General features: G+C 37.1%; 1 long non-coding RNA gene across 1 annotated transcript in view; it reads right to left on the bottom strand.

Annotated features, from left to right (window-relative positions):
- Positions 1-205: 205 nt before the first annotated feature.
- The window catches only part of LOC147918087 (uncharacterized), a 111702-nt gene continuing 105831 nt past the window's right edge, over positions 206-6076 (bottom strand). Inside the window, exon 5 of the long non-coding RNA XR_015556359.1 lies at positions 206-1828. This is a non-coding gene — a long non-coding RNA (uncharacterized LOC147918087). The remainder of the gene's footprint in view (positions 1829-6076) is intronic.

Here is a 6076-nt window from a genome sequence, read left to right as displayed (position 1 = left end):
TCATTTAGACATAGGCTTTCTAATCCCTTAATCCAAATGAATAGTAAGATGGGGAATTTAGGCTCTGATACAAAACATAATATGACCAATCCTCTGGTAATTTTCTTTCTAAAACAAACCTTTATACCCCACAACTTATTTAATTGAATTGGTTTGCATCCCTGCTCATTTGTGGCTGGCAATGCCATCCTTTAATCACAGGAGAGGAGGGGCCGCAAGAGTTTATTCTAGAAATACTGGCAAGAGTCATTCCTCTGAAAAGCAGTAAAGAAACAAAGACTCTGGTCTTCAGTTAAGTGGGTCTCTTAATGGAGGAGGTAAGGACAGCCTAGATGTCCCCTTATGCCATCCATTAACACATGTGAGTGCATGAGTGCAGGAGGGTGTCATTAAGGTAAATGAACGGGGTTTGGGGATTAATGCTGTTAATACTGCTGCCTGCTGATAGTAGGAGAAAGCAATCTCAACCCGTTAAACAGCCCACCACCTGGGAAGCTGAACTGCCCATAGTGAGCAGAGACTGGCATGGTATCGAGAATGAGCTTCAAAAAAATACTGAGCCACAGGGATATCATAAAGAAAGGGATGCACAGAAATCCTTAAAGGGAGAAAGAAAACATGGGAAAACTAACCAAATTAACATGGGAAACTATCTTCCAAGATGTAGGAGTACTGTGGGGTGGTTGATTTGGTCGTGAAGAAAGTATTGGGTGCAGGTGTGAAACATTTTGGCTTTTCTAACAATCCTATTATATGATTTTCCAAGGTCACCTTGTTTGGGAGTTTCAAGTAGTGTTTTGTTTGTTTTTTTTTTTAATTTTATTTATTTATTTTTTCCCCCAAAGCCCCAGTAGATAGTTGTATGTCATAGTTGCACATCCTTCTAGTTGCTGTATGTGGGACGCAGCCTCAGCGTGGCCAGCGAAGTGGTGAGTTGGTGCGCGCCTGGGATCCGAACCCGGGCCGCTAGCAGCGGAGTGCGCGCACTTAACCGCTAAGCCATGGGGCCGGCCCTCAAGTAGTTTTTAATGGGTAATTCTTTTCAAAATATCTCTGTACTACCATTCTTATGAATATATTCATAAAATATGTCTGTGGCTTCATAACGAGATGATATATCAAGCACAGAGTGTGAGCTCCTTTCCCCAAAATCAACCTTGGAGAAACTACAGACTTGAGAGAGAACCATGGGTGTGAATAACTAACATAAAAACAATGAGGAACCTCCTGGTGAGAAGGCTGTGGAAGCCAGTGTATAGGATGGCAGCAGTCTGGGGCAAAGGTTACTATGTCTCAGCATTAAGGATTGGTTTGGGGAGAGCTTTAGCATTCTGTTCTTCTGTTAGTCATCCTCTGCCCCATCACCAAAAAATCCACAAGAGTTCAGGTATCATCAAGGCAGAAAAATGTCCTGCTAGAGTGAAATTATATTCCCACCAACCACATGCCATCAATCACTCCTATACTTCTTCCCTATTTAAACTCCCAGAGCTGGTGGATTATAACCTAAGTGGAGTGCCTTTGCCCAGGAATATAAAAGAGATGCATGATGGAGGGCCAGTTATCCAAGATGTACTGTAAAAATAGGTCCTAATAGAGGCCGACCCCGTGGCCGAGTGGTACAAGTTCCTGCATTCTGCTTCGGCAGCCCAGGTTCACAGGCCCGGATCCCAGGCGTGGACTTTCGCCACTCATCAGCCATGATGTGGAGGCATCCCACGTGCAAGGCAGAGGGAGATGGCACCGAGGTTAGCTCAGGACTAATCTTCCTCAAGCATAAAAAGAGGAAGATTGGCAACGGATGTTAGCTCAGGGCAATCTTCCTCACCTAAAAAAAAAAAAAAAAAAGTCCTAATATAATAGTAATTACAATAAATTTAAACGAGTTTAATATTACTTAAAAGACAGAGATTCTCATACAAGTTTTTTTTTTTAAAGATTTTATTTATTCATTTATTTCCCCCCAAAGCCCCAGTAGATAGTTGTATGTCATAGCTGCACATCCTTTTAGTTGCTGTATGTGGGACGTGGCCTCAGCATGGCCGGAGAAGCGGTGCGTTGGTGCGCACCCGGGATCCGAACCCGGGCCGCCAGCAGCGGAGCGTGCACACTTAACTGCTAAGCCATGGGGCCGGCCCTCTCATACTAGTTTTTAAATAAAAAAAGATTTAATAACATGTTATTTACAGGAAGTGCCATTCAAACGAGAGGATACAGAAAGGATGGGAAAAGATAATCTTGCAATTATTCAAAATTCAAAAAAAAGCTAGAATTGCACTCAACATCTGACAAGATAAAAATTCATGGGAAAAAAATCATAAAGGACAAAGAGAGATATTATACCTTGATAAAGGGAACAATAGAGCAAGAAAATTTAGTCATCATGAACATAAATGCATAATATAGATAACACAGTGGGAAAAAATAAATCAATCAAAAATTGTAGCTGGAGACCTGAACACACACCCTCAGAAACTGATAGATCTAGAAAATAAGATTAAACTCTAGCTTCTTAATTGTATTGCAATAAAATGAGAAGTTAATAAAATTCTCAATCCCCTATGTGTTAAATCTACAAAATATGTACTAAGATAGCCTTTGGAAACCATAAAAGAAATGAGAAAGTATTTAGAACTGAACAATGAAATTCATAGCACATGTCAAAATGTGTGGGGCACATCAGAAGCAGTATTTATGGAGAAATTTATAACTTTGAATACATTTATTAGGGCTGAAGAAAAATATAGCAAAGCAAGAAGGTGAAAAAAATGTCAAAGAGAAAATATCCTACAAAAGGAAGGAAACAATAAAAGAAAAGAGCAGAATTCAACTAAATAGAAAAGTTAAAAGAAAATAGGATCATAACACCAAAAGCTCATTATTTTAAAAGATTAATGAGTTAAATAAATCTTGGGCAGCACTAATTGCAAGAAAAAAGATGAGATGCAAATTATATATAGTATAAAAAGGAGAAATAACTATAAACTCGACATAGATTTTTAATAATAATGAAATAGCATTATGAAAAATTATATTCAAGTAAATTTGAAAACCTCAATGAAATGGATAAATTTCTGCAAAAATATAAGATACAAAATTATATACGAGAAAAGAAAGACAATGTGAATAGACAAATTGGCATTAAAGAAATTTAAGTGAGGAGCAAAGACTTTTCAAAAAAGCCTCAGGCCCCAACAATATGGACTGTTTTACAGTTGAGGTTTACCAAACTTTCAAAGATTAGTTAATCCTGTAAATAGAAAGGGAAAGAAGACTGACCAGTTCATTTTATGAGTCTAGTGTAATCTTTATTCAAAAACTGGGTAAGGATAACACAAGAAAAGAAAATTATGTATCATTTCATTTATAAGTATAGATGTAAAAATTCAAAATAAAGTATTAGCTACTTGAATCCAACATTGCATTTTAAATACAGCATTATCAGGTAGAGTTTACTCTAAGAATGCAATAATGTTTAACATGAGAAAAATCTATCAGTGATATACCCACATTAATAGACTAAACAACAAAATCAGAGATTTTTAAATAAATACATAAAAAATGATGAAGTTTAACACCTTATAATATAACCTTTTATCAAACTAGGAATTAGTAGAAACTTCCTTAACCAGGTAAAAGTTATGTACACAAACCCTTCAACTTTCAATACCTTCCCTTTAAGTTTAGAAACAAGACTAAGATACCCACTGTCTTTGCTATTGTTTAATATAGTAAAGTATTAAAAGGGAGGAGAGAAAACTCTTATTATTTGAAGATCTCCTACGTAGTAAAAACAACAAAGTCAACATATAAACAATATTAACTATTAAGAGATTTCAGCAAGGTTGCCAGATTCAAATTCAATCTATACAAAATCATTAGCATTTCTCTACAGCAGCAATAAGCAACTAGAAAATATAATAAAATTAAGATACCATTCATAAAAGTAACAAAAAGTAAAAAACTTCTATCAATTACAAAGTACCCAAGGTTTTATAGAGATAAATTTTAAACTCTACTGAAAATCATAAAAGAATAGAGATATTCTATAGATGCTAATAGTTTAAAGATCCAGTTCTTCTTCATATTAATTTATAAATTCAACATAATTCCAATCAAAATTCCCAGTAGATTTTTTAAGGTAAAACTTATTATAAAATTGGTTCCAAGGAATAAAATGTTATGATTAGTTTAAGGCAACTTTGAAAAAGAAGAGTAAATAAAAAAGACAATATGGCACAGTATGAGACAAATAGATCAATGGAATATAATAAAGAACACAAGATAGATACATGCAAATATGAGAATATTATATATGATAAAGTTGGCCCTACAAAGTGTCGTCATGAACATGCACAACTCAGAGATCCTGTTGCAGAAACATAGTTGATTGATGGCCCCAAATGCTCTCCCTCTGCATCCATGACTGCATTCATGCAAGGGCCACTTCATGGAGGGTGTTCCGAGCCAACAACCGAGCACAGCGGAGGAACTAATTCAGGCCTATTCCCACAAGATGTGATACTCTTGTGACAGGTAACTTTGGTTTGAGGACTCCCCATTGGCCTGGCCAAAACTTTCTTAGAACTATGCTGTGGTTTGAGACTCCTCCTGTTCAATCCACCTTCTTTCCGCCTCTCCTTCACAGGTGTCAGAAATATAACAGTGGTCTTCTAACCCCCCTCCTCCCTTTATCCTTCACAGGTGTTTCCCTCAATTAATCTCTTGCATATCTAAATCCATTTTGGCATCTGCTTCTAAAAGGACGTGAACTAACATACAAAAAATGATGAAAGGATAGATTGTTGAATAGATGTTACTGGAAAAATTGCCTCCTGTATAACTAAAAATATAATCCCATCTCTCTCTCATACCATAATTGCAGGTGAATTCTAGATAGATTAAAAATTAAATAAGAAAAGTATAACTAAAAAGTTAAAAAAGAAGATAATCATCCAGTGGTAGTGAAAGAGTCCTTAAACAAAACTCCAAAAGCACAAATAAGGCAAAAGTATTAATTTGAGAACCTCAAAATTAAGGATTTCTGTTCAGTGAAGGACAATGTGGCATAGACTGCTAATTGTCCCCCAAATTCATTCTCCCCTGTCTGTAAATCTAACAAAATTCCTTAATTTTAGGTGGAAACATGGCCACCTGGGTAAAAGACTATATTGCTCAGCCTTCCTTGTAGCTAGATATGGCCCTGTGACTACTTTCTAGCCAATGAATTGTGAGCAAACTTCCAACAAATGTGTGTAGCTTCTATGCTGTGCCCTTAAAACCAAGGGACTTACTGTAAGTGAGCATAAGTGAGGCCATCTTGTTACACTAAATGGGCCCAGCCCCACCTCCTGTGTGACTATTTGCTGCTCTGCACGTACTCTAAAAAAATTCACATGCTCTCTGGATTTATGCCCTCCACTTACATATGTACTCCCTGAGTTTCTCTTCAGGAACAGGCTGACCACAGGTGGGAAACACACCTACAAAGTATCCATCACAGCTGACAGAATAATAGAACAATAAAAGACCCTGGAGTCTGTCATGCCTGATGGAAACCCCCTCCTTACTGCCCATTTTCCCTATATAACTACTTCAAGATTCTGTAATTTTTGAAGATGGTTTTTTAAGACATTAGTCTGCCATCTTCCCCATTATGCCAGCTAATTGAATTAAAACTTCCTTTTTTGATCCCTAACTCATTGTGATTAATTGGCTCAGATCACAGGGAGCAGAGTGAGCCCAATGCTCGGTATCATTACCATCCTCTTCTCCCTCTTTTCCCCTTCCCAATGGCTAGTGAGAGCCACCTTGCATGGTATTGAGAAAGGCAATACCCTAGAAATGGTGGAATAGTAAAACAGAAGGATCACCTCCTCCAGACTGTTACTTAAGAGAGAAATACATCTCTTTCTTGTTTGAGCCATAGTTAACATGGGGCTCTATTACAAATACCAAAGTTACCTCCTAAATAATATAAGCACCACAGACAAAGTTAGTGGACAGATAACGAACTGGGAAAATATATTGGCAATGTCTAAAATTAAAAAGGGGTGGGGCCGGCCTGGTGGCTTAG

The sequence above is a fragment of the Ceratotherium simum genome, chromosome 2, assembly GCF_057802395.1.
Source record: "Ceratotherium simum simum isolate JZ-2026a chromosome 2, ASM5780239v1, whole genome shotgun sequence".
Taxonomy (NCBI): domain Eukaryota; kingdom Metazoa; phylum Chordata; class Mammalia; order Perissodactyla; family Rhinocerotidae; genus Ceratotherium; species Ceratotherium simum.
This window is presented reverse-complemented; position numbering and strand designations above follow the sequence as displayed.